Below are 26,930 nucleotides of genomic sequence, written 5' to 3' on the forward strand. Positions count from 1 at the left end.
AAAAGATTTATGTATTTACTTGAAAGGTAGAATTAGAAAGAGAGAGAAACTTCACCCAGGATTCCCACATGAGTGACAGAAGTCCAAGAAGAGCCACCTTCCTTTGCTTTCCCTGGTGCAATAGCAAGGGGCTAGATTGGAATTGGACCAGCTGGGACACAAACTGGTATCTCTATGGGATGCTGGTGTTGCAGGCCTCAATGTAACCTGCTACATCACAGTGCTTACCCCTTGAATAAACTTTTGAGAAGGGTCTGTCTTGTATATGTGATGGAGGGTTCTTTCCCGGCAAAGGGCACAAGTTATGCAAAGATATTAACATAGAAAGAGAATGACACATCTGGGAAACTGGAGTGGGAGATAAAGAGTAGTTTTGTGGGAAGAGGATGAACAAGACAATAATGGCCAGTTTGAGAAGAGCATTCTGTGTTCATGAATTATGGTAGATAATTTTGAAGCCAATTAAAAACTCTTCATAAGCATTGGCATAGAAAAAATTCCTCCAAGAAATTTCAATTGAGGCACTGTCATTAGAATCAATAAAAATGCCAAGGAAAGAAGCTATTAATATTGTCCTGATTGAGATGATAAAGCCTCTAGCTAAGGAAATAATATCATAATGGGAATATGAAGACAGATTACAGAACTAGGAGGGGTCTTCAGAAAGTCTATAGAAAAGGGGTATTAGGAAAAATCTATGTCTGGCTTTCAAAAAATACACCAAAGCAAATTTACCTTCTAATATAGTTTTCCACAGAAGTTCTTAAGTATTCTCCTGTCTACGCAACAAAGAACGTAACTTCTTGATCAGTTAATTGATGGGCATGTGGGTAGAGAAGACTCATGCTGGTTCTAAATTCCTGGCTGAGATGGCATGAGGTCTGGGAGTGTAAAATCCACAGTGTGTTCAGAAGTCTACTAATTAAGCAGTGCATTCATCTATGAACAAAATCTGAGTGGATTACATCAACAGAAGGGATAGTTTTCCCACACTAACGGCGTCCACAGAAAGGTAAACCCATGGCTAGCATGGTGAATCTCAGAATTCGACAGAACTCTAAGCTTCTCCTCTTTCCACTGGCCATTTTGGGTGACTGCTCCATCTGAAAGGTTATCCTGAAGTTCAGACCTTGCTCAGAAATTCAGATGTTCATGTCAGAGTTCCAGGCTAAAAGAGTAATGAGAAGCAATGAAAAACTGGGCATGCTCTGCCTTCCCTCTTTTTAAAGAACATTCCTGAAAATACTTCATCACTGCCCGGCTATGTATCTTATTCATCAGGCCCTACTTACAGGGCCTCAACAAGATAGAACTGCTTGCTCAGAAAGAACCCTTTATTTTGCTGATAATGTGCAATAGATATGATTTTGAGGCCTGTTCCTAAAGAAGAGACTACAGAGGTAACTATTCATCTCAATAAATCAGCGAATTTACATTTTGGAGAAAAATTATATCACCCAACTTTGTAAACATTGCAAACCCCACAAAAAGTCATATACAAAAAATGGCATTAGCTAATTTTTGAAAATTGGTTTTAGCCATTTTATATATATGGACTTCTCCTTTAACTAGCTTGAGTCTTCCTTGTTTCATAATAACTTTAATTTTAATTAAAGATTTGAAAGGCAGAGTGTTAGAGAGAAAGAATAGACTGAGGAAGAGATGATCTTTCTGCTGATTAACTCTATAAAGGTCCTCAAGGGCCACAACTGGGCCAGACTGAAGCCAAGAGTCTGTAACTCCATCTGGACTCCCATGTGTGTGGCAGGGCCCAAGTACTTCTGCTATCAATGCTGCCTTCCCAGACACATTAGCAGGAAGCTTGACTTGGAAGCAGAGCAGCCAGAGTTTGAACTGTCGCTCCAATTTAGGATGCATGTGTTGCAAAAGGCTGCTTAACGAGGTGTGCCACAACGGTGGCTCCTTTACAATAATTTTAGTAGAATCATAGTTTTACGTAGTTTGAGAAGACCAGAGAATACTACACTTGTTTCTTAACTGCTTTAGGAGTAGAAACTAATCTGAAATGTGTATGTTTGTGTGTGTGTTTGGAGGCAAATAGCTGGAATTATAAGGATGGGGATCAGGGAAAAATACTAAATTATATTGCTTGGTTACATTGATATATCTTTGCTGACCACTACCATACATACACAGCCAATTATAATATTTTTGTTATTGTATTGAGCTAAATCACAATTTTTTAAAAAATTGTAAATATTCTTTAATTTTTCTTGCTATCTTAATTTTTTGGTTTTGTTCTCTTCATTTTTTCCTTTTTTCTTGGGGATGAACTATTAAAATTTTTCATAAAATATTATTGTTGTATTTATGATGGAAACCTTGGTCTACATTCAAAGACATACACAAAGTTGTGTTTCAGAGTTGCCATGTCCTGAGTAGTGGTCACCCAAGGAGCCCAAGGGATGAAGCTGTCAGTGAGCCTTCTGCAGGACATGCCCCAAAGGTATACCAGGAATGAGAGGGGTAGGATGACATTCTCCAGGTGCCTTGGCACTGTTGTAAGTTTGCACAACATGTGCACAGAATTTAGCCCAGCAATCAACAGAACATGAGGAGCTTGTGGTAGCCCTGGGGACATTCTCTGAATCTTGTTGGCCCTCTGCCTCCATGGTAAATAAGAGCCTTATGTGTATGAGAGTCCCATGTGAGGGCGAAGCTACATGATTGGTTAGGGCCAAGGAGTTTGAGTACATGTGACACACATCATTTAGCTGCTAGTGTGAGACCCCAGAGAGAGCTCTCCTATCACTGTGGGAGAAATTCAGACAATAGCATGGAGGATAGTATTTTGCTTTTAATTTAGCAAGAAATGCTGTCTGCTGGTACTTATTTTTTGGACTTTTTACTTTAAAATATGATATAGAAAAGTAAAAAGAAGGGTTCGATGAGCACACATTGATTAAACAATTATAACACTTTTCCATACTAATCATATGTAAAAATTATATAAATACTTTGAAAGCAAGGATGCATACAATAGGAGATAACATGACATATACAAGATATATTAAATAAGGAAAGAAGGGTATATTATTATTTAAGGGGTATAAGTTAGCAAAGATAGCATTTATAAATATCTATGTACCAAATAATATGGAATTCACAATTTTTACTATGTAACCTCTACATGTGAGAGAAAATACGGTGTTTGCCTTTCTTTGTCTTGCTAGCTTTGCTTAGCATAATGATCTCCAGGTTCATTCATTTTGTTGTAAATGTTAGGATAAAATTCCTTAGTGGCTGAATTTATGTTTATATACTAGAGTTTCTTTATCCAGTCATCCACTGATGGCTTTTTATGTTGATTCTATAGTTTGCTGTTGTGAATAGTTCTGAAATAAGCAAAGGAGTACAGATATTTGGTCATATTGAAGTAGGCAGGCATACAGAATAAAATTGATTAGATTTGTGAACTGGAAGACCATGCGTTCTCCAGGCCCCTGTGTGACCTCATGCCCCTACCTTATACCTTCACCACACCCCTGTTTGACCTCATGCCTCTACCTTATACCTTTACCACACCCCTGTGTGACCTCATCTCCTTACCTGGCCACACCTGGGTGCCCACCAGCCAATCAGGTTAATTAACCACTCCCCTTTGGAAGTAGGTTAAAAGCCTGGGACACAGTGTGTCTGCGCTTCTCTTCTTCCCTGACCTCTTGCCAGGAGGGGCCTTGCTGTAGCCCTGTGCCTCCAGGGTGCGTGTCCTTCAGGCCACTTTGCATTGGTTTCCTGGCCTAGATGCTCCTCCACGTGGCTGGTTCCTGGTGCTCGGTATGAATCCAAATTTACCTCTCTCTCTTAACTAAAGCTCTCACTTTCCTATGCACCTTTCTTACTAAATAAAAGCCTAAAACGTACCATGCTGCCTTGTTTATCTGTGCCAGTACTTAGAATTCTTCTGTAAATATTAGGCAAGAACCCTCTTGGGCTTATTAATATTGGGGATTTATTAATAGGCTTATGGTGAAATCATATGGCACCCCAAATTCCGGTAGCCTATGTGGTACCCCAGATGGCACTTCTGGGGAACTCTAATGGGTCACACTTTTGTGTAAATTTTAGGGGGGTCTTGTCCGATTTCAATATGGTAGATTTCTTTTTTTTTTAGATATCTCATACTGTTTTCCATTATAGTATTACTAATATTCATTCCCTACAGCAAAGTTTCCTTTGCTCCACAATCTCACCAGCATTTGTAATTTTTTTGCTTTTATGTAATAAACATCTAAGCTGTCATGAGATGAAACTTCATTGTGTTTTTTATTTGCATTTCCCTAAAGGACGGCAACACTGAGCATTCTTTCATGAGTATGACATATATTTTGTTTCTATTGTGAAAAATATCTATTAATATAATTTGCCCATTTCTTAACTGGATTGCTTGTTTTGTTGTTGAGTATCTTGACATCCTTTTACATTCTGGATATCATTCCTTTATCAGAGGCATAGTTTGCAATGTTTTCTCTCATTTCGTTGATTGTCTCTTCACTCTGTTGATTGCCTCATTTGCTGTGCAAAAGATTCTTATTTTGATACAACACATTTTGTTTTTTTTTTTAATTTTATTATGGCTGTTTTTGAGGGATTGTCAAAAATATTGTACTCTATGCCTAAATCTTGAGTGTTCTCTTATGTTTTACACTAAATGTTTAGCAGTCTCAGGATTTATATTTAGATATTTGTTCCATTTTGAGTTGATTGGAAGAAACAACAGATTCTAGTAGTGAATTTAATTCACTAAATTTGGGAGGATTAGATTTGGGATCTATTGTTTCATGTTGGAATTGCTTGAGTGGAATTCTTATAAACCAGGGACCAGGCTGCTCATTTGGCTTTCAAAACCTTCAATCACTGGTAAGCATCAGACTATCTCAGTTACCCCTCAGAAATCCCATTGTTTCTCTCAGAGGAATAGTTTCATTATTTAGTATAGTGTATGTTAATTGTTACATCCATGCATATATGTGGGCTAATGAATTTACCTTGGTTGAGTTCTCTTCTTCTTTCTTTATGATTAACTCCTGTTGGATTTTCAGTGAAAATGGCAGAGTAAGGAACTCCAACAACTCTTTCCTCCATAAAAGCAAGGAAGAATGGGAAAATTGGAAAAATTAGTCGTCCAAAATTATTTAAAAAATATTTGCAACATTATAGGAAAATGGAAAATATGGGGAAAAAGAATAATTTTGTGGCATTTTAATTTGCTGTCTTTTGATCTCTATTTTTTCAACTCTCCCCAGTGTAGTTTGGCAAACCAACAGCTACAATAATTTAAAAAAAAAGCAGATGCAAGCCCACTAAGTAGGAAGCATGAGATTGAAGTTCCTAATAACCTCATTTCTTGAGAATTGCCATTGTTTTATGTGTCTGGTGGTTTACTGAAAGATAATGCTTCTAAGATCATCTCTATTATAATGGACAGAATGTTACTCCTTGATAACAATTTTTATTATAGAGTGTTCTCCAAATTTTTTAATTTCTTAACTTTACAGATATCTGAGGTATAGGTTAAAAGCTGTGAAAAATAATAAGCAAAACCAAAAGCTTAAAATTGCAAACTGGGAAACTGCTGACATAATCCTTGCGATCTACAATACCACACACCTATAGAGGGCTCTGAGCATGCCCAAAGAGGAACAAAGGTGTTTGTTCTCAACTCTGCCTGAAATTTAGTCTCTGTGCAAATAAGAAGTGAAGACAAAGGCAAAGTCTCAATTGCCTGGATCACTGTTGAAGTTGTATTTCAACATGCAAAGGAAGGGAAAGTTCATGGTTCCAAATATTTAAAATAATCTCTATATCATCATTAGCAGACTACTTAGCCAACCTCAAATAAGAGATTTCAATGATCTCGTGGGACTAAGAATACAAACATTACAAACACATTAAGAAAAATCACTAAACAGGGAAACCACAACATAAACGAGCAATAAATAGTAGCAGCAACAATTCTTGGAGAGAGTGAACACTTGTATTTCTATGTTTACTGAATTATATTATTTGAGATGTCTTGTTACAACAAGAATTATGAAATACGCAAAACAAAACAGTAGAAAGTGCATGTTACACACAAGAAAGAAAACATACAAGTAGGACTATGCATGAGAAAGTCCAGGCATTCACTTTGATAACTTTAAATCAGTTATTTCAATAATATCCATGACTAAAGGAAATCATGTCTAAAGAAATAAAGGACAGCAGAAGAATGAGTGTTAACTATTATAAATTATTAATAAAACATACTAAAATTACAAAACAACAGAAATTCAGGCATTGGTAAATACAATGCTATAACAAAAGAAAAAAATCACTACAGTGACTCAGCAAATTTGAACAGTTAAATGGAAAAAGCAGTGAGTGATCTGGAATATACTTCAACTGAGATTACTTAATATGAAAATAAACACAATAAAGAAAAATGAAGAGATTTTCATAGATGCATTGAACACCATCAAGTATTCCAAATATATATATATATATATATATATATATATGGCTTTCAAGAAGGACAGAGAGAAAGAGACAAAAAGAATACTTGAACAAAGAAATTCACCTAAATTCACAAATTTGAAAATAGGCTTCTATGTATTCTAGAAGCTCAATACACTTCAAGTATTGCAAAGTTAAGAATAGACTTTTGGAAGCCACCAGAAAGAAATGACATATCACATAAAAGTTTAACAGCTATTTTTTCCCCTGGAAATCGTGGAAGCCAGGAACCTGGGATAGCATATTCAAGTACTAAAAGGAAATAGTGTCAACTAAGAATCTTACATCTCTCAAACTAGCTTTCAAATGTAAAGGGGGATTTAAGACATTTCAAGATAAATAACAACTGAAGGAATTTTTCAGCAGTTGGTCTGTCCTAAAAGAAATATCAAAGAGAGTCATTCAGGGTGAAATGAAAGGACACTAGATAATCACCTATGTCACCAGCTATTCAATTATTGTTTACATCCATTGTCTATATTCCCACTAAACTGGACTCTTTTTGCTTTTGACTTGTTAAACCTCTTATTTGGTAAAATATTAAGCCTTTTTACTGTAATGTAAATTTAAAATATGTTTTCTCAAAAATTTAAAAAATTGAGAGAAGGAAGGAGGGAGGGAAGAGGAAAGGAATATCGTTATGTTTTTAGAATCATATCAATGAATCACACTGAAGCTGTTAAAAACTGATAAAAAAAAATAATAAAGTACATGTTGTGTTTTTCTTTCCGAGCAACAAAAGAACACTGGTAAAAGCACTACATACTTCCATAAGATACTGATGTGTAAAAGACAATAAGAATGTCCTTTTGTTTATAATTCTTTCTGTCCCTTCAATTTTAGAAGAAGGTACAGTAGGCTGGTGCCGCAGCTCACTTGGCTAATCCTTCGCCTGCAGCGCCGGCACCCCAGGTTCTAGTCCCGGTTGGGGCGCCAGATTCTGTGCTGGTTGCTCCTCTTCCAGTCTAGCTCTCTGCTGTGGCCCGGGAAGGCATTGGAGGACGGCCCAAGTTTTTGGGCCCTGCACCTGCATGAGAGACCAGGAGGAAGCCCCTGGCTCCTCTCTTCGAACTGGTGCAGCACGCCGGCCATGGTGGCCATTTTGGGGGTGAACCAATGGAAAAGGAAGATCTTTCTCTCTGTCTCTCTCTCTCTAACTGTCTAAATTTGCCTGTCAAAAAAAAAAAAAAGAGGGATAGTGTAATATTAATATGACATTAAATAATGGGAAATATTCGTATGCAATTGAGCTGAAGTTCACATAGATTCACATTAGATTTTTATAAATTGTTAGCTAAGGTCCACAATGGGACATGCAAGAGGTAACGAGAAGTACAGTAAAAGGCATTTGAAAAGAGGAATTAAAATGCAATTCTAGAAAATAGTTTATAAAAACAACACAGAGTACATTTCTCAAGCACTTACTTCTCTCCTGTAACTGCTTACACCTATTTTAAAGCTGACCTATTCTGAACATGGGTTGCTTCCTTGAACTCTTAGAACCACACAACTGTGCAAGCAATCTGATGCAATATGAAGATGCTGAGTGGAGAAGTCTCTATTTAGTTTTTTCACCATCAGAGGTTGCTTAGTTTACTCCTCTGATAGTTTCATCTCAGGGAGTGTTTATCTGGCTGCTTTTCTTCACTAAGAAAGGGAGGTAACACTCTTGACTTGGCATATTTATGGGAGCATTAATTCTGCTCAAGCACATGGCTAGTGTGGCATGGTGTTAACAGGAAGGTCATTCAAAGATTTCAGGGAAAAATTACATTACATTAAAAATAAGTTTATTCTGTTGAATAATGATTTCGGAATCACTATGGGTCTTCAAAAATTGATGGGAAATATATACAATAAAAAGGATGGGTTTCTTTTTTTAACTTTTTTAATATATTATTTATTTGACAGGCAGAGTTACAGACAGAGAGAGGGAGGGACAGAGAGAAAGGTCGTCCATCCACTGATTTACTCTCCAAATGGCTACAACATCTGGAGCTGTGCCAATCCGAAGCCAGGAGTCAGGAGCTTCTTCTGGGTCTCCCATGTGGGTGCAACTGCTTTCTCAGGCCATAGCAAAGATCTGACTCCCAAGTGGACCAGCCAGGAAACAAAACAGAGCCCATAAGGGATACTGGTGCCGCAGGCAGAGGCTTAGCCTACTACTCCACAGTGTCAGCCCCTGCATGGGTTTCATTTAAATTTTTTGGCACCAAAATAAACATATTTTGATTCCATTTCTCTACAAACTTTTTTTTTTTTTTTTTTTTTTTTTTTTTTTTTTTTTTTTTTTTTTTTTTGACAGGCAGAGTGGACAGTGAGAGAGAGAGACAGAGAGAAAGGTCTTCCTTTGCCGTTGGATCACCCTCCAATGGCCGCCGCTGCAGCCGGCGCACCGCGCTGATCCGATGGCAGGAGCCAGGATCCAGGTGCTTTTCCTGGTCTCCCATGGGGTGCAGGGCCCAAGCACCTGGGCCATCCTCCACTGCACTCCCTGGCCATAGCAGAGAGCTGGCCTGGAAGAGGGGCAACCGGGACAGAATCCGGCGCCCCAACCGGGACTAGAACCTGGTGTGCCGGCGCCGCAAGGTGGAGGATTAGCCTATTGAGCCACGGCGCCGGCTCTCTCTACAAACTTCTTAAAGTACTCATACTAATATTATTGTGGTTGGCTTATTATTGTCCAGAACTCTTTTTGACATCATTCCAGTTTTTAAACTTCCATTCTTTTTAGTTCTGCTCATTATCACTGAGAATGCCTTTCACCTCCCAGTGATCCACCTTACCTGTCCATGTTCAGTTCTCCCAGGCAGTCTGGCCCAGCTTGAAGCTCTTTCAGCATACAACTGCAATAAATGTTCAGAACTGAACACTAGAAGGCTGAAGAGAAGAGCGTGCAGTGGTTTCCAAGGTGAAATTTTGCTAAGGATAAAAGTACAAATTAGTCATGTTTCTTGTTTATTTGTATAATCACTTTCTACATTTGGACTTTCATGTATAACACAGAACACTACTCTTTTGAGAATGTGGTGAACAAAAGAATTATGCACATAATTAAAGGTAGCACACCTTACTCATTTTATACTTAATTAACTAGGTAAATCCAGAATCCAATCAAGAGAAGCTATTTAACAATCAGATAACATTAGAAATAAAATGAAGATTTCTCACAACTTTCCAACTTTGTCAAGATTTCACTTGTTACCTGAACCAAAGCCTTAAATCACATGTTCACAAAATATTGAGATTAAAAAAAAAATCTTTCAATTGTATGATATAGAAAAATTCAGAACTTTTAAATGATTGCAGCTAATGCAGAAGACCATTAAAAACTTGGACTATATTCATATTTCCCCAAAGGACATTTAAAAGTAGATGATTTTATTACCCCCAAAATGGGTAAGATAATTAATTATGTATCCTAATGTGATTTATTAATAGGTGCTCAAGATTAAATAGCATCAGCCCTTATCCACAGGGAATTAATTTGTACTCTGAGCAACCAGAAGTGAGGAAGATATGAAACGGATGATGTTTCAGGAGCAAATGAAATGAGCTATAATAACTTTACATAAATAAAACTATTTTTAAGCCTTTCCTTGAGTTGCATTTGTGCCGCCCTGAGGCAGGGTTGCTGTGCAGGGCTCCTGTGGGAGACTAGGGGCAAGAGAATGTTGATTACATTTTCAATAACCTAGAGTGCCTCATATACATCTTATGATACTTTGTAGCTGCGAAGAGAAACTACTCAGGAAAGGCCATCATTTAACACTGCCTTTGCCACAGGAGATGGGTCAGAGCTTCCAGATGCCTTTTCAATAACCAAACTGATCAGAGGCTTTCACTACTACCAGAGAGAGAATGACAGGAAAGTGTAAGGCCTTTGAGAAAATAGCATAGGGATTCTTTTTTAAAAATAATTTTTTCATAATTTATAAAGGTTTTATATATTTTTAACTTACAACAGTTGTAAACATTGTACAGTGTATAGTGTGATCTCATCTCCTTATCATTTCTCCAGTGCCTTAAAGCTCCCTTTTTCTAGTTCGTCACAAGGTAAACAATATATTAATACAAACTAGAGCCACCTCATTGTCCTCTGGAGCATAACTTACTCCTCCATCTGTCTTGCTACCCATTATTCAAACACTCTCTAGTGAAAGGCGTTAGGCAGCCTCAGTTGTAAGTGAAGTGCCAGCTAGATGTTCAGGTATGTCCCAAAAATAGTCTGTTATGAGGGTTCATAATGGGGATTAATTTTTTTCTCAGCTTTGTTTACTTGTATTATTTATTTTCAATTAACTTTATATACAACAGACCAACTCTATACTAAAATTTCAACAATTTGTGCATGCACACACACACAAACCCACAAAATATGAAAAACTGTTTGAGAACAAGTTGATAGTTAATTCCCTTAGTACAACTCATTGAGGACAAAGGTCTTGCATGGGGAGTAAATGCACAGTGACTCCTGTTGTTAAATTAACAATTAACACTCATGCGTGCCATCATTGATCACCCGAGGGTCCTGACACCAGCTGCCAAGGCTTCTGAAGCCTATTTAGTACACAGTCTCCATCAGTATTTAGAGGCAAAGCCATAAGCAAAGTGAAAGTTTTCTCCTCCCTTCAGAGGAAAGTATATACTTTTTTTAATGGCCCCTTCTTTCTACTGATGTCTCACTCAAAGAGATCCTTCTTGTAGGACATTTTTTGCCACAGTGTCTTGGCTTTCCAGGCCTGAAATGCTCTCATGGGCTTTTCAGCCAGACCAGAATGCCTCAAGGGCTGATTCTGAGATTAAAGTGCTATTTACAGGCATTCTATGAGTCTGCTGTGTGAACTGCTTCTCATGTTAGAAGATTCTCTCCTTTTTAATTCTATCTATTGGTATTACCAGACAGTTGATCTTATTTAAATGATCCCTTTAACAATTAATCCTAGCTATATAATCAATTTAACACTTAATATGGTCACTTTAATACTTAAGATGGCATTATTACTACCTAGCTTAATGGGATTTGTAGTCCCATGACAAGCTTTTAGCTGTATCTTTAGTAGTAAGTCAATAGGAATGTATGAAGAACATCCTTGTCTAGTTCCAGATTTCAGTGGTAATACATCAGCCTTCCCAATTCAATAATACACTGGCCTTGGGCTTGTCATAAATTGCCTTGTCTTGAGGAATGTTCCTTCTAAACCAAATTTGCTTGGCGTTTTCATCATGAAAGGGTGTTTGTAGTTTATCAAATGTTTTCTCTACACCTGTTGAGATAAACGTGTTTTTTGTTCTTCAGTTTGTTAATGTCCTGTATCATATTGATTGATTTATGAATGTTGACCCATACCTGCATACCGGGGATAAATTCCACTTGGTCCCCATGAATGTTCTTTCTGATGTGTTGTTGGATTCGATTCACCAGAATTTCGTGGAGGAATTTGGAGTCTATGTTCATCAGGGAAATTGGTCTGTAGTTCTCTTTCTCTCTTGCATCTTTTCAAGTTTAGGAATTAAGGTGATGCTGGCTTCATAGAAATAATTTGGTAGTATTACCTCTCTTTCAAATGTTTTTAATAACTTAAAAAGAATTGGAGCTAGTTATTCTTTAAATGTCTGCTAGAATTCAGTGGTGAAGCCATCTGGTTCTGGGCATTTCTTTGTTGGGAGGGTCTTTATTACTGATTCAATTTCTGTTTTGGTAATGGGTCCGTTTAGGTTTTCTGTGTCTTCATGGCTCAATTTAGGTAGGTTTCATGTGTTCAAGTGAAGTAAAACCTTCACAGAAGGGACTGCATTTTGGAGCACCTGAGACTCCAGCTTGAGAAAGCACCCTTGCGCCACCCCCCAGCATGAGACTCTGGTCTGAAACTATGATTTAAAACACTCGGATAATAGCAGTCCTCTATATCACACCTGGCAACCTGCATCACACTTGGTATAGCATCGAAAAACCCTAGCAAGATTGCTCAAGCTTGGAAGTGGATAAGCTGAACCTGGGTTAATGATAAAAATATTATTTGTCTATGTCCTACATATGATTTAAGCCAATACTTGGATTAATGCCAAGATTATAACTGAAATTGTTAAGATTATAACTGGCATTGTTAAGATTATAATTGACATAAATTTCGCATAGGTTTTAGATTAACTTGACCCCGGTTACCATATATTCCCTCCTGATCCTATCAACCATGTATTCCCCTCCCAATTTTGTGGTTTTAGCCTTTATAAACCCTGTTGCTTTGGTCTTTTGGGTAGAGAGTTCTTTAGGGCATGAGCCCACACTCCACCACTGGCAATAAAGGACCATCACATTTTATGAATGTGTGGTACACCTTTGTTTGCACTCACTCAGATACAACACAGGAATCTATCCATTGCTTCTGTATTTCCCAGTTTGTTGGCATATAGCTGTTTGCAGTAGTTTCTGATGATTTTATTTCTGTGGTGTCTGTTGTTACATTTCCTTTTTCAACACTCATTTTATTGATTTGGGTCTTCTCTCTTTTCGCTCTCTCTTTTTTTTTTTTTTTTTTGTTAGTTGGGCCAATGGTGTATCAATTTTGCTTATTTTTTCAAAAAATCCCAGCTCTTTGCTGATTTTTTAAATTGCTTTTTTTTGTTTCAATTTTGTTGATTAGTCTCTAATTTTAATTATTTCTTTTCTCCTATTACTTTTGAGTTTGACTAGATCCTTGAGGTATATTGATACTTAATTTTTTTGGTGCCTTTCCAATTTCTTGATGTAGGCACCTATTGCTATAAACTTTCCTCTTAACACTGCTTTTGCTATAGCCCATAAGTTTTGATATGTTATATTGTCTTCTTTATTTGTTTTAAGAAATTTGTTGATTTCTCTTTTGATTTCTTCTATGACCCACTGTTCATTCAGGAGTATGTTGTTCAGTCTCCATTGTTTGTGTATATTCTGGAGATTCCTGAGTTGTTGCGTTCCAGTTTCACTGCCCTGTGGTCTGAGAAGATACATGGTATGATTTTGACCTTTTTGAATTTTCTGAGAATTGTTGTATGGCCAAGTATGTGGTCAATCCTAGAGAAAGTTCAATGCAGTGATGAGAAAAATGTGTATTCTGTGACTGTAGGATGGAAGGCTCTGTAGATATCTCCTAGGTCTAGGTATATTTGGTCTATAATGTTTATAAATGTTCGTTTCCTTGTTGATTTTCTGTCAGGTTGATCTGTCCACTGCTGACAGTGCATTACTGGAGTCCCCCATTACTATTTTATTTATTTAAATCCACTAACATATCTTTTAGATAATCAAGGACCCAGTAATTAGATGGATATATATTTATAATAGTCACATATTTCTGTTGAATTGATTCTTTAATCATTATATAGTGCCCCTCCTGGTCTCTTTTAAAAGTTTTCATGTTAAAGTCTGTTTTTTCTGATATTAGGATGGCTACATCAGCTCTTTTGGTTTCTGTTAGCACATATTATCTTTTTCCATCCTTTCACTTTCAGTCTGTGTGCATCTATGTTGGTCAGATGTGTTTTTTGTCAGCAGCAGATAGATTGGTTTTGTTTTTTAATCCATTCAGCCAGTCAGTGTCTTTAAATGGGGAGGTTTTTTTTTTTTCTTTTTTTTAGATTTATTTATTTATTTATTTATTTTTAAACATTTATTTAATGAATATAAATTTCCAAAGTACAGCTTATGGACTACAATGGCTTCCCCCCCATAACGTCCCTCTCACCCGCAACCCTCCCCTTTCCCACTCTCTCTCCCCTCCATTCACATCAAGATTCATTTTCATTTCTCTTTATATACAGAAAATCAGTTTAGCATACATTAAGTAAAGATTTCAACAGTTTGCTCCCACACAGAAATGTAAAGTGAAAAATACTGTTTGAGTACCAGTTATAGCATTAAATCTCAATGTACAGCACACTAAGGACAAAGATCCTACATGAGGAGTAAGTGCACAGTGACTCCTGTTGTTGACTTAACAAATTGACACTCTTGTTTATGGCATCAGTAATCACCCTAGGCTCTTGTCATGAGCTGCCAAGGCTATGGAAGCCCCCTGAGTTCACTGACTCTGATAATTTTTAGACAAGGCCATGGTCAAAGTAGAAGTTCTCTCCTCCCTTCAGAGAAAGGTACCTCCTTCTTTGATGACCCGTTCGTCCCACTGGGATCTCACTTGCAGAGATCTTTCATTTAGGTTTGTTTTTGTTTATGTTTTTTTTTTCCCCAGAGTATCTTCGCTTTCCATGCCTGAAATACTCTCATGGGCTTTTCAGCTGGATACGCATGCCTTAAGGGCTGATTCTGAGGCCAGAGTGCTGTTTAGGACATCTGCCATTCTATGGGTCTGCTGTGTATCTCACTTCCCATGTTGGATCATTCTCTCCCTTTTTTATTCTATCAGCTAGTATTTGCAGACACTATTCTTGTTTATATGATCCCTTTGGTTCTTAGTCCTATCATTATGATCAATTGCGAACAGAAATTGATCCGTGGGACTAGTGAGATGGCATTGGTACATGCCACCTTGATGGGATTGAATTGGAATCCCCTGGTATGTTTCTAACTCTACCATTTGAGGTAAGTCAGCTTGAGCATGTCCTAAATTGCACATCTCTTCCCTCTCTTATTCCCACTCTTATATTTAACAGCAATCACTTTTCAGTTAAGTTTCAGCACTTAAGAAGAATTGTGTATTAATTACAGTATTCAACCAAAAGTATTAAGTAGAACAAACAAAAAAAAAAAAACTAAGAGGGATAACATATCAAGTTGCTCATCAACAGTCAGGGTGAGGGCTGATCAAGTCACACAGTGTTCATTTCACTTTAACAGGTTTCCTTTTTGGTGCTCAGTTAGTTGTCACCTATCAAGGAGAACATATGGTATTTGTCCCTTTGGGATTGGCTTATTTCACTCAGCATATTGTTTTCAAAATTCCTAACAGGGATCACTTTTCAGTTAAAATTTAAACACCTAATTATAATTGTGTGTTAATTACATAGTTCAACCAATGGTACTAGAACAAAAAAGATACTAAAATGGATAAATTATTACATTGTACATCAACCGTCAGGACAAGAGCTGATCAAGTCACTGTTTCTCTTAGTGTCCATTTCACTTCAACAAGTTTCCCCTTTGGTGCTCAGTTAGTTGTCACCGATCAGGGAGAACATATGATATTTGTCCCTTTGGGACTGGTTTAATTCACTCAGCATGATGTTTTCCAAATTCCTCCATCTTGTTGCAAATGACCGGGTTTCGTTGTTTTTGACTGCTGTACAGTATTCTATAGAGTACATGTCCCATAATTTCTTTATCCAGTCTACTGTTGATGGGCATTTGGGTTGGTTCCAGGTCTTAGCTATTGTGAATTGAGCTGCAATAAGCATTAATGTGCAGACAGCTTTTTGTTTGCTAATTTAATTTCCTTTGTGTGAATTCCAAGTAGTGGGATGGCTGGGTTGAATGGTAGGGTTATATTCATGTTTCTGAGGAATCTCCAAACTGACTTCCATAGTGGCTTAACCAATTTGTATTCCCACCAACAGTGGGTTAGTGTCCCTATTCCCCCACATCCTCTCCAGCATCTGATGTTGGTAGATTTCTGAATGTGAGCCATTCTAACTGGGGTGAGGTGAAACCTCATTGTGGTTTTGATTTGCATTTCCCTGATTGCTAGTGATCTTGAACATTTTTTCATGTGTCTGTTGGCCATTTGGATTTCCTCTTTTGAAAAATGTCTATTGAGGTCCTTGGCCCATCTCTTAAGTGGGTTGGTGGTTTTGTTTTTTTGGAGTTTCTTGATTTCTTTGTAGATTCTGGTTATCAAGCCTTTATCTGCTGCATAGTTTGCAAATATTTTTTCCCATTCTGTCAGTTGTTTCTTCACTTTCCTGACTGTTTCTTTTGCAGTACAGAAACTTCTCAATCTGATGCAATCCCAAATGTTAATTTGGGGTTTGACTGCCTGTGCTTTGGGGTGTTTTCCAAGAAGTCATTGCCGGTACCTATATCTTGCAGGGTTTTTCCAATGATCTCTAATAATTTGATGGTGTCAGATCATAGATTTCAGTCTTTAATCCATGTTGAGTGAATTCTTGTGTAAGGTGTAAGGTAGGGGTCTTGCTTCATGATTCTGCATGTGGAAATCCAATTTTCCCAGCACCATTTATTGAATAGACTGTCCTTGCTCCAGGGATTGGTTTTGGATCCTAGATCAAATATGTGTTGGCTGTAGATGTTTGAATTGATTTCTGGTGTTTCAATTCTGTTCCATTGGTCTATCCATCTGTTTCTGTACCAGTACCATGCTTTTTTGATTACAACTGCCCTGTAGTATGTCCTGAAATCTGGCATTGTGATGCCTCCAGCTTTGTTTTTGTTGTACAAGATTGCTTTTGCTATTCGAGGTCTCCTGTGTCTCCATATGAATTTCAGCATCATTTTTTCCAGATCTGAGAAGAAGGTCTTCGGTGTCTTGATTGGTATTTCATTGAATGTGTAAATTGCTTTTGGGAGAATGGACATTTTGATGATATTGATTCTTCCAATCCATGAGCATGGAAGATTTTTCCATTTCTTGGTATCCTCTTCTATTTCTTTCTTTAAGGTTTTGTAATTTTCATTGTAGAGATCTTGAATGTCCTTGGTTAAGTTTATTCCAAAGTATTTGATTGTTTTTGTAACTATTGTGAATGGGATTGATCTTAGAAGTTCTTCCGCAGCTGTGGCATTGCCTGTGTATACAAAGGCTGTTGATTTTTGTGCATTGATTTTATACCCTGCTACTTTGCCAAAATCTTCTATGAGTTCCAATAGTTTCTTAGTAGAGTTCTTTGGGTCCCCTAAATAAAGAATCATGTCATCTGCAAAGAGGGATAGTTTGAGTTCTTCCTTCCCAATTTGTATCCCTTTAATTTCTTTTTCTTGCCTAATAGCTCTGGCTAAAACTTCCAGAACTATATTGAATAGCAGCGGTGAGAGTGGGCATCCCTGTCTGGTAACAGATCTCAGTGGAAATGCTTCCAACTTTTCCCCATTCAATAGGATGCTAGCTGTGGGTTTTTCATAGATTGCTTTGATTGTATTGAGGAATGTTCCTTCCAAACCCAGTTTGCTTAGAGTTTTCATCATGAACGGGTGTTGTATTTTATCAAATGCTTTCTCGGCGTCTATTGAGATAATCATATGGTTTTTCTTCTGCAGTCTGTTAATGTGGTGTATCACATTGATTGTTTTGCGCACATTAAACCATCCCTGCATACCAGGGATAAATCCCACTTGGTCTGGGTGGATGATCGTTCTGATGTGTTGTTGCATTCTATTGGCGAGAATTTTATTGAGGATTTTTGCATCTATGTTCATCAGGGATATGGTCTGTAATTCTCTTTCAATGCTGCATCTATTTCAGACTTAGGAATTAAGGTGATGCTGGCTTCATAGAAAGAATTTGGGAGGACTCTCTCTTTTTCGATTATTCTGAATAGTTTGAGAAGAATTGGAGTCAGTTCTTCTTTAAATGTCTGGTAGAATTCAGCAGTGAATCCATCTGGTCCTGGGCTTTTCTTTGTTGGGAGGGCTTTTATTACTGTTTCAATTTCTGTCTCAGTTATGGGATCTGTTTAGGTTTTCGATGTCTTCCTGGTTCAATTTAGGTAGGTTGCATGTGTCCAGGAATCTATCCATTTCTGATAGGTTTCCCTGTTTGCTGGCATACAAGTTCTTGTAGTAATTTCTGATGATTCTTTTTATTTCTGTGGTGTCTGTTGTTACATTTCCTTTTTCATCTCTGATTTTATTGATTTGGGTCTTTTCTCTTCTTTTTTTAGTTAGTTGGGCCAATGAGGTGTCAATTTTGTTTATTTTTTCAAAAAACCAGCTCCTCGTTTGGCTGATTTTTTGTAATGTTTTTCTTGATTCAATCCTGTTGATTTCTTCTCTGATTTTAATTATTTCTCTTCTCCTACTAGATTTGGGTCTGGTTTGCTGTAGGTTTTCTAGATCCTTGAGGTGAATTGAAAGCTCATCTATTTGGTGCCTTTCCAATTTCTTGATGTAGGCACCTATTGATATAAACTTTCCTCTTAACACTGCTTTTGCTGCGTCCCATAAGTTTTGGTATGTTGTGCTGTTATCCTCATTTACTTCCAGAAAAATTTTGATTTCTCTTTTAATTTCTTCTATGACCCATTGTTCATTCAGGAGCATGTTGTTCAATCTCCATGTGTTTGTGTATGCTCTAGGGATTCCTGAGTTACTAATTTCCAACTTCATTCCTTTATGGTCTGAGAAGCTGCATGGTATGATTCTAATTCTTTTGAATTTGCTGAGACTTGCTTTATGGCCTAGTATGTGGTCAATCCTAGAGAAGGTTCCATGTACTGCTGAGAAGAATGTAAAGTCTTTAGCTGTAGGATTGAAAGTTCTGTATATATCTGTTAGATCCATTTGGGCTATAGTGTCATTTAAATCTTCTGTATCCTTGTTGATCTTCTGTCCTGTTGATCTATTTCTGAGAGTGGAGTATTGAAGTCCCCCAGTACTATTGTATTGGGGTCTAAGTCTCCCTTTAAGTCCCTTAGCAAATCTTTTAGATAAACTGGTGCCCTATAGTTAGGTGCATATCTAGTAGCTGGTTCCCTCCAAAGTTTCCCTCAGGATAGCTGGCGCTCTCGCAACCCCGCAGTTTTAGCCGGTAAAGCGAATGATTAGAGGTCTTGGGGCCGAAACGATCTCAACATATTCTCAAACTTTAAATGGGTAAGAAGCCCAGCTCACTGGCGTGGAGCCAGGCGTGGAATGCGAGTGCCTAGTGGGCCACTTTTGGTAAGCAGAACTGGCACTGTGGGATGAACGGATGAACCGAATGCCGGGTTAAGGCACCCGATGCCGACACTCATCAGACCCAAGAAAAGGTGTTGGTTGATATAGACAGCAGGACGGTGGCCATGGAAGTCAGAATCCGCTAAGGAATGTGTAACAACTCACCTGCCAAATCAACTAGCCCTGAAAATGGATGGCGCTGGAGCGTCGGGCCCATACCCGGCTGTCGCTGGCAGTTGGCTTGCTGCTTACAAGAAACACATCTTTCCAACAAAGATCCATACAGACTGAAAGTGAAAGGCTGGAAAAAGATATACCATGCCATCAGAAATGAAAAAAGAGCGGGCATAGCCATCTTAATATCAGACAACATAAACTTTACCACAAAAACTGTTAAGAGAGACAAAGAGGGACACTATATAATGATTAAGGGATCAATTCAACAGGAAGATATAACAATTATCAATGTAAATGGGGAGTTGAGGCCATTTACATTCAGGGTGACTATTTATAAGTACTGATTTTGCACTACCATGTTCCCATAAATAGTCCTAATTTTGTATTTAGGACTTCCTTTGTCCTTTTACTGGGTCATTTTCTGTGTTCATCTTCTTTCATAGTGATGTTCCTGTTTCTGTGTGCAGCATGTCCAAGAGCTTCTTTTGTAGGGATGGGCAAATAGTTACATATTCTTTCAATTTCTTTGGAAGATCTTTATTTCTCCTTCATTCATAAATGAACGTTGTAGGATACAGTATTCTGGTTTGACAGGTTTTTTTTTTTTAATTTCTTAATACTTGGAAGACATCTCACCATTCTCTCCTTGCCTTTAGGTTTTCCAATGAAAAGCCTAGAGTGAGTCTAATTCAGAGTCCGGATTCCTCTGAATGTGATTTTGTGTTTCTCTTGTGCCTATCTTAAGGGAGGGTTGTGGGTGGGAAGGACGGTATGGGGGGGGGAAGCCATTGTAATCCATAAGTCGTACTTTGGAAATTTATATTCATTAAATAAAAGTTTAAAAAAAAAAAGATCTTTTCTTTATGTTTTACTGTAGGGAGTTTTACTATAATGTGTCATAGTGAAGATCTTTTCTGTTCATGTCTGTTGGGAGTTCTGTGTATTTCCTGTACTTGGATGTTGCTTTCTTTCTCCAGATTGGGACAATTGTTTGTTATTGCTTCATTAAGAAGACTAGAACATCCCTTCTCTCTTTCCACACCTTCCAGAACTCCCTAGGATCCATATGTTGGGTATTTGATAGTATCTTTTTTATCTCCAACTGTGTTTTAGTTTTCTAATTTCTTCTTCTTTTTTTTTTTTTTTTTGGTGTGATATTTTCACAAATTTGTCTTCTAGTTCTGATATTCTTTTCTCTGTCTTACATATTCTATTTTTAAGGTTTTTCCATCACATTTTTATTTGATTTATTGAATTCTTCATTTCTAGTATTTCATTCTGACTTCTCTTTAATATCTCAGTTTCTTGGGAGCACTTTTGATTTAGATCATGAATTTGCATCTCACGGCTTCTAAGTAATCTGATGATTAATTTTCTGAATTCCATTTCTGGCATATCCTCGATCTCTTCATTTTCACATTCTATTATTGAAGAGTTGTAGTGGTCCTTTGGCGGGGGGCTCATAGTGTTCTCCTTATTTAGTTTTTCCTCTGTTTTTCAGCATTTCTGTATTTTTTCTTTTTTTCCCCCTATGGAGAATCTCTTGTGGTGGGGTTTCCCTCTGTTACAAGCTGCTATGTGTGCACTGCAAGTGGAAGCACAGAGTGCCAACTACTTGAGCACTGCTCACTTAAGAATCATGGTGGAGGTGGTACAAGCTCCTGTGCACGTAGCATTGCCTATTGGGGCCTGACTTGCTTCTCAATGGTGGGTGGAATGCCTTGAAATTTCAATATTCAGGACATCTCTTTGTAGTACTGCTTGTGTGATAGGGAATACATTCTGCTGAAATCTTGTGGTTCTCATTCCTGGGTGGGGGGGTTGTGGTGAGGTAGACCCCACAATTGAAGGGCATGTGCACAAGAGCCAAAGGCAGCAGTCACCTCCTTATCTTCAAAAACGTAAACAATCAAGATGGCTTTTTGCAGCTGGCCTCAGGTCTGGGGAAGATGGAGAAGGGGGCGGGGGTGCCCAACCTCTCTGTTTGTTCTTCTATACCTTCTCTTTTTTTCCCATGTGGAACTTCAAAAGCAGTTTGCCAAGCTCCCCATCCCACTGCTTGTCACAGTTCTGTGGACATGATATTTCCCATCTAACCTGGTCTGCTGGGGTTTGGTGCCAGCTGCCCAAGTCTGCACCTTTGCTGCACCTCCACTGCTTCCCTTTCTTATTTGCTCTTTCAGCATGGACTTGTCCGGTCTCTGTTGGCCTCATGAATTTCCCATGGATATATCTCCATTGTGTTTTTGCTTTCCTTTTTGAGTACCTATTTTACCCTGTGTGACATTGTCCTGTTGCTATACTGCCATCTTGGGGTGCACCCAGATTTGTTTCATCATGGGGATTTAAATCCCCACGTTCTAGTCCAGCCATTGCCACAGTTATAATGAAGAAAATAAGTTTTAATTGTCACATTTTTATCTCTTTTTATACCCTCTCCCTCTCCACAATTCTCAAGTTTGTATACCTTTCCTTATTGATAATTATTGTTACTTTAAGCAGCTATTCTTTTTCCCAGTTGGTGTCAACTCTTACTTGGAAGTGAATTTGTTGACAAAGTGATAGTTGTGAACTGAGGGTTGCCTAATACATTGGACATAAACTTCATTTGCCCACATTAAATGTAAGGGGTGCTGTGGTGTAGCGGGTAAACTGCTGCCTGCAGTGCTGCCATCCCATATGGGTGCTGGTTTGAGTCCTGACTGCTCCACTTCCAATCCAGCTCTAAGCTATTGCCTGGGAAAGCAGTAGAAGATGGCCCAAGTCATTGAGTCCCTTCACTACACGGGAGACCTGGAAGTAGCTCCTGGCTCCTGGTTGACGCAGCTCCGGCCATTGCAGCCAATTGGAGAGTGAACCAGCAGGTGGAAGACCTGTCTCTCTCTCTCTCTCTCTCTCTCTCTCTCTCTCTCTCTCCTTCTATTTCTCTCACTGTGTAACTCTGATATCAAATAAATAAATCAATAAATCTTTAAAAAATAAAAATAAATAAATGTAAGGTTTGATTCCTACTTACAGGTTCTGCTTTTGAAATTAGAGACAATGAAGTCTACCAATTAGCAACACAGATTTTTCAATGAGAAGGGCTATGGTCTGAATATTAGTCCCATTATTTACAAATTATGTCCTAGTAAGGTGACTTCATTCGCCTATTTTTAATAATTCCTAAATTTGTGGAGGAGTTGTTATGTGGCACCAGTGGTGATAAGAACTTCATAGTCATTTTTCCAACCTTCATAACAACCTAGTGAGTAGATACTGATAATTATTTCGAGTGAAGTGAAGCTTAGATATATTGAAAATCATTTATATAGCCATGCCACTAATGGTGATAGAACTTCAAAAATCTAGCCATCTCAGTTCTATTCTTTATTTTATAGAAAAATGGGGGATATTAGTGCTTCGCTGAAAATTCTTTTGTGAGTTTCACATTAGTTATGTTTTAAAGATTCTGGGACAGTTTGAGAACATAGTGGATGACTATTTATATGATCTAGAATGGCCAACATCTTTCAGATTCTACAGAATCAGAATGAGTTAATATAATAAAATAGAAGAATGACAGAGGTTAAAATTATACTTGAAGGGAGCAAGAGCCATGCAAATGTGTTAGATTACAAAAAATATTTATGCTTCTTTTAGGTAAAATATTTTTATCCTTAACCTACAGTTGGGAAAGGTATACATTCACCTTCAATATGTATTAGGAATTATGGTAGACTCTGAAAAAGCTAAAGTAAATCTCCAGTTTTCACATCCAAAGACCTAAAAATCCCATGGATTAAAGAGCTAAAGTGTACTTTCGGGGCACTGTGATAGGTACCACTGTTGTGTGTAAGCATTAGGAGTTATAATAATACAATAGATATATACTTAACACAACCTTAGGAAGTCAACAGGACTTCTATGAGGAGATGGTCAATCATTAGTCTTTGAAGCAGAAACAGAGAATATCTGCATGGAAGGAAAGCCAAGTACAAATGCACTCAAATGTAAGAGGTCACATCTCAGGAATTTGTGACTAGACAGATGGTTTCCTGAGAATCGATCGTAGGCTATAATCTCAGTGAGCTCAAATTTGGTTAAAAACTGAAGACCATTACATAATCTAATCACATTTCCAGGGAAAGAACTCCTGTCTATCTATTGAATTTACTTTACAAGTATCTGACACTTAATTTCTAGTAACATATTCCCACTTTTTTTTTTTTAAGAGACCTCTATTCAAATGCAATAAATGTATGGGGACCTCTAGTGTTAGGGGTTGCTATGTGACCATCCTACCCCAAAAATGTAGCTCCTTCTTTTGGCCACAGCAGGCAAGTCAGAAAAGAGCATCAGCATCACCTAGAGCAGTGAGCTTCAATCAAGGAGTTGTGAACCTATCTTAGGTAACCTTATCTTGTATTGCACTTATTATGCAGATGTGAAGTTGTTGGTGTGTATTTGACTATAAAACAGAGATTCTGTCTCAGAATTGGCCATTCAGAAAATTAAACACACACACACACATAACATACACACACACACTAAGAGAGGGCAGGGGAGTGAGACCTGGGGGACATTGAGAGGATGAAATTTTCTATTTACTTGAGAGTTCCTGCTGTCACAATCAGTAAATATAGAGAAGTTGATATAAGTTGAATTTTGCAGTCACTGCACCCACAAGTTTTCTAATTCATACAAGTAAGTACTTTCAGTTTCCACTGTTTAAGAAGTTGTCATTAATTCATGGAATGAACTGCTGATGGGTTTATATTTCATACAGATGAGGTGAAGAACTCTCTAATGAGAATTCTCCCCAAAATACAGCCACACCTAAATCACAAGGGAAGTATTTGTAAAATATGCATGGTCTTTATCCTTCTGAGGATCTGTTCACCTCTTTTTATTTGATAAATTATACATCTCAGTAAGAAGAAGTGTCTTGACCTGCAATTGTCCTCCCATGCTTCATCTCTTCACAAGGTGACCCCTGCAAAATATGATTTTCACCATCTACAATTTGAGTGTCTACTAAATGCTCTCTGTTTGGTCCCATTTTTCTTTTGGGTTGGCAGTTTCTTTCTTTTTTTTAACTTTTATTTAATGAATATAAATTTCCAAAGTACGGCTTATGGATTACAATGGCTTCCCCCACATAATGTCCCTCCCACCCGCAACCCTCCCCTCTCCACTCCCTCTCCCCTTCCACTCACATGAGGATTCATTTTCAATTCTCTTTATATACAGAAGATCAGTTTAGCATATTAAGTAAAGATTTCAACAGTTTGCTCCCACACAGAAACATAAAGTGAAAAATAATAGATGATTTTTTAAATGATGATGAAATCAGATCAGACCTATTGTCATGTTTAATCCCAGTGAGAGTCAAGTTGGGAACTGATAATTTCTTCTTCTTTTTTTTTTTTCAGAAGATCAGTTTAGTATACATTAAGTAAAGATTTCAACAGTTTGCCCCCCCATAGAAACACAAAGTGAAATATACTGTTTGAGTACTCGTTATAGCATTAAATCTCAATGCACAGCACATTAAGGACAGAGATCCTACATGAGGAGTAAGTGCACAGTGACTCCTGTTGTTGACTTTACAAATTGACACTCCTGTTTATGGCATCAGTAATCTCCCTATGCACCAGTCATGAGTTTCCAAGGCTGCGAAAGCCCCTTGAGTTCTCTGACTCTTATCTTGTTTAGACAAGGTCATAGTCAAAGTGGAAGTTCTCTCCTCCCTTCAGAGAAAGGTACCTCCTTCTTTGAAGACCTGTTCTTTCCACTGGGATCTCACTCACAGAGATCTTTCATTTAGGGTTTGTTTTTTTTTTTTTTTGGTTTTTTTTTTTTTTTTGGTTTTTTTTTTTTTTTTTTTTTTTTTTTTTGCCAGAGTGTCTTGGCTTTCCATGCCTGAAATACTCTCATGGGCTTTTCAGCCAGATCCGAATGCCTTTAGGGCTGATTCTGAGGCCAGAGTGCTGTTTAGGACATCCACCATTCTATGAGTCTGTTGAGTATCTCGCTTCCCATGTTGGATCACTCTCCCCTTTATTCATTTTATCGGTTAGTATTAGCAGGTACTAGACTTGTTTATGTGCTCCCTTTGACTCTTAGTCCTTTCATTATGATCAATTGTGAACTGAAATTGATCACTTGGACTAGTGAGATGGCATTGATACATGCCACCTTGATGGGATTGAATTGGAATCCCCTGGTATGGTTCTAACTCTACCATTTGGGGCAAGTCAGCTTGAGCATGTCCCAAATTGTACATCTCCTCCCTCTCTTATTCCCACTCTTATGTTTAACAGGGATCACATTTCAGTTAAATTTCAACACTTAAGAATAACTGTGTATTAATTACAGAATTAAACCAGTCATATTAAATAGAACAGACATTTTTCAGCAGTTGTTGAATTCGAACTTCTGTGATAGCTTGGGCTTCCAAGGAAAGATTCTACCCTCTCTAAGATAATAAACACTGGATATAACATTTCCATTTGAAATATATTGTGTCAGTTCATCAGCATTACCTAATTTTTAACAAAATACGTACATTACATCTACCTCTGTTAAATCCCTTCTCTCGAAATTACCAGGATATGACAAATATAACTTCAGATTTGTTTCATCTGCTCAGCTGTGAAGAACAACACAGTGAGTAATTAGATAAATAAATAAAAATTAGATAAATAAATAAAAAGAAGTAACTATATTTTTAAAGAGTCAAGGAGAAAGTGTTTGCTGGAAGTGTTAAGATACCAGCTTGGATATCTACAGCCCATATCTGATATTCATAAGTTTGAGGCCCAGCTCTTGTTTCTTTTTTTCCAAAGATTTACTAATTTATTTGAAAGGCAAAAAGTGTGTGTGTGTGTGTGTGTGTGTGTGTGTGTGAGAGAGAGAGAGAGAGAGAGAGAGAGAATTTTCCATTGGCTCATTTATCTCCAAAACCACAGGAGCCACAGCTGGGCCATACCACAGCATGAAGCCTGGAATTTCATCTGGATCTCCCACATGGGGAGCAGGGACCCAAGTTCTTAGGCCATCAGCAGAGGTCATCTGTGGTGCATTTGCAGGAAGCTGGATCAGAAGCAGAGCAGCTTGAACTCAAACCTGCACTGTGATATGGGAATTCTGCACTGTGATATGGGAATGCAGATTCCATGTAGTGGTTTGACCCACTGAATCAAAATGTTGGACTCCCCTTACCCTCAACTTAGATCTTTATTCCAGATTCCTATTGCACATCATGGGAGGCAAAACGTGATAACTCAAATGGCTGAGTTCCTGCCACCCATATGGGAAACTGATTTGCCAGTTCCTGGTTTATACTTGGTCAAGCCCTGGTTGCTGTGGGCATTTGGGAAATGAATTGGTGAGTGGGAAATCACTCACTCTCTCTCCTCTTGCCTCTTTC

The 26,930-nt window shown here is 37.8% G+C and overlaps 1 long non-coding RNA gene across 1 annotated transcript in view; it reads left to right on the top strand.

The window, feature by feature from the left end:
- Nucleotides 1-3,634: 3,634 nt before the first annotated feature.
- The window catches only part of LOC149127495 (uncharacterized), a 32,165-nt gene continuing 8,869 nt past the window's right edge, over nt 3,635-26,930 (top strand). The window contains exon 1 of the long non-coding RNA XR_016231252.1: nt 3,635-3,798. This is a non-coding gene — a long non-coding RNA (uncharacterized LOC149127495). The remainder of the gene's footprint in view (nt 3,799-26,930) is intronic.

The sequence above is a fragment of the Oryctolagus cuniculus genome, chromosome 3, assembly GCF_051225735.1.
Source record: "Oryctolagus cuniculus isolate XC-2025 breed Fujian yellow rabbit chromosome 3, ASM5122573v1, whole genome shotgun sequence".
Taxonomy (NCBI): domain Eukaryota; kingdom Metazoa; phylum Chordata; class Mammalia; order Lagomorpha; family Leporidae; genus Oryctolagus; species Oryctolagus cuniculus.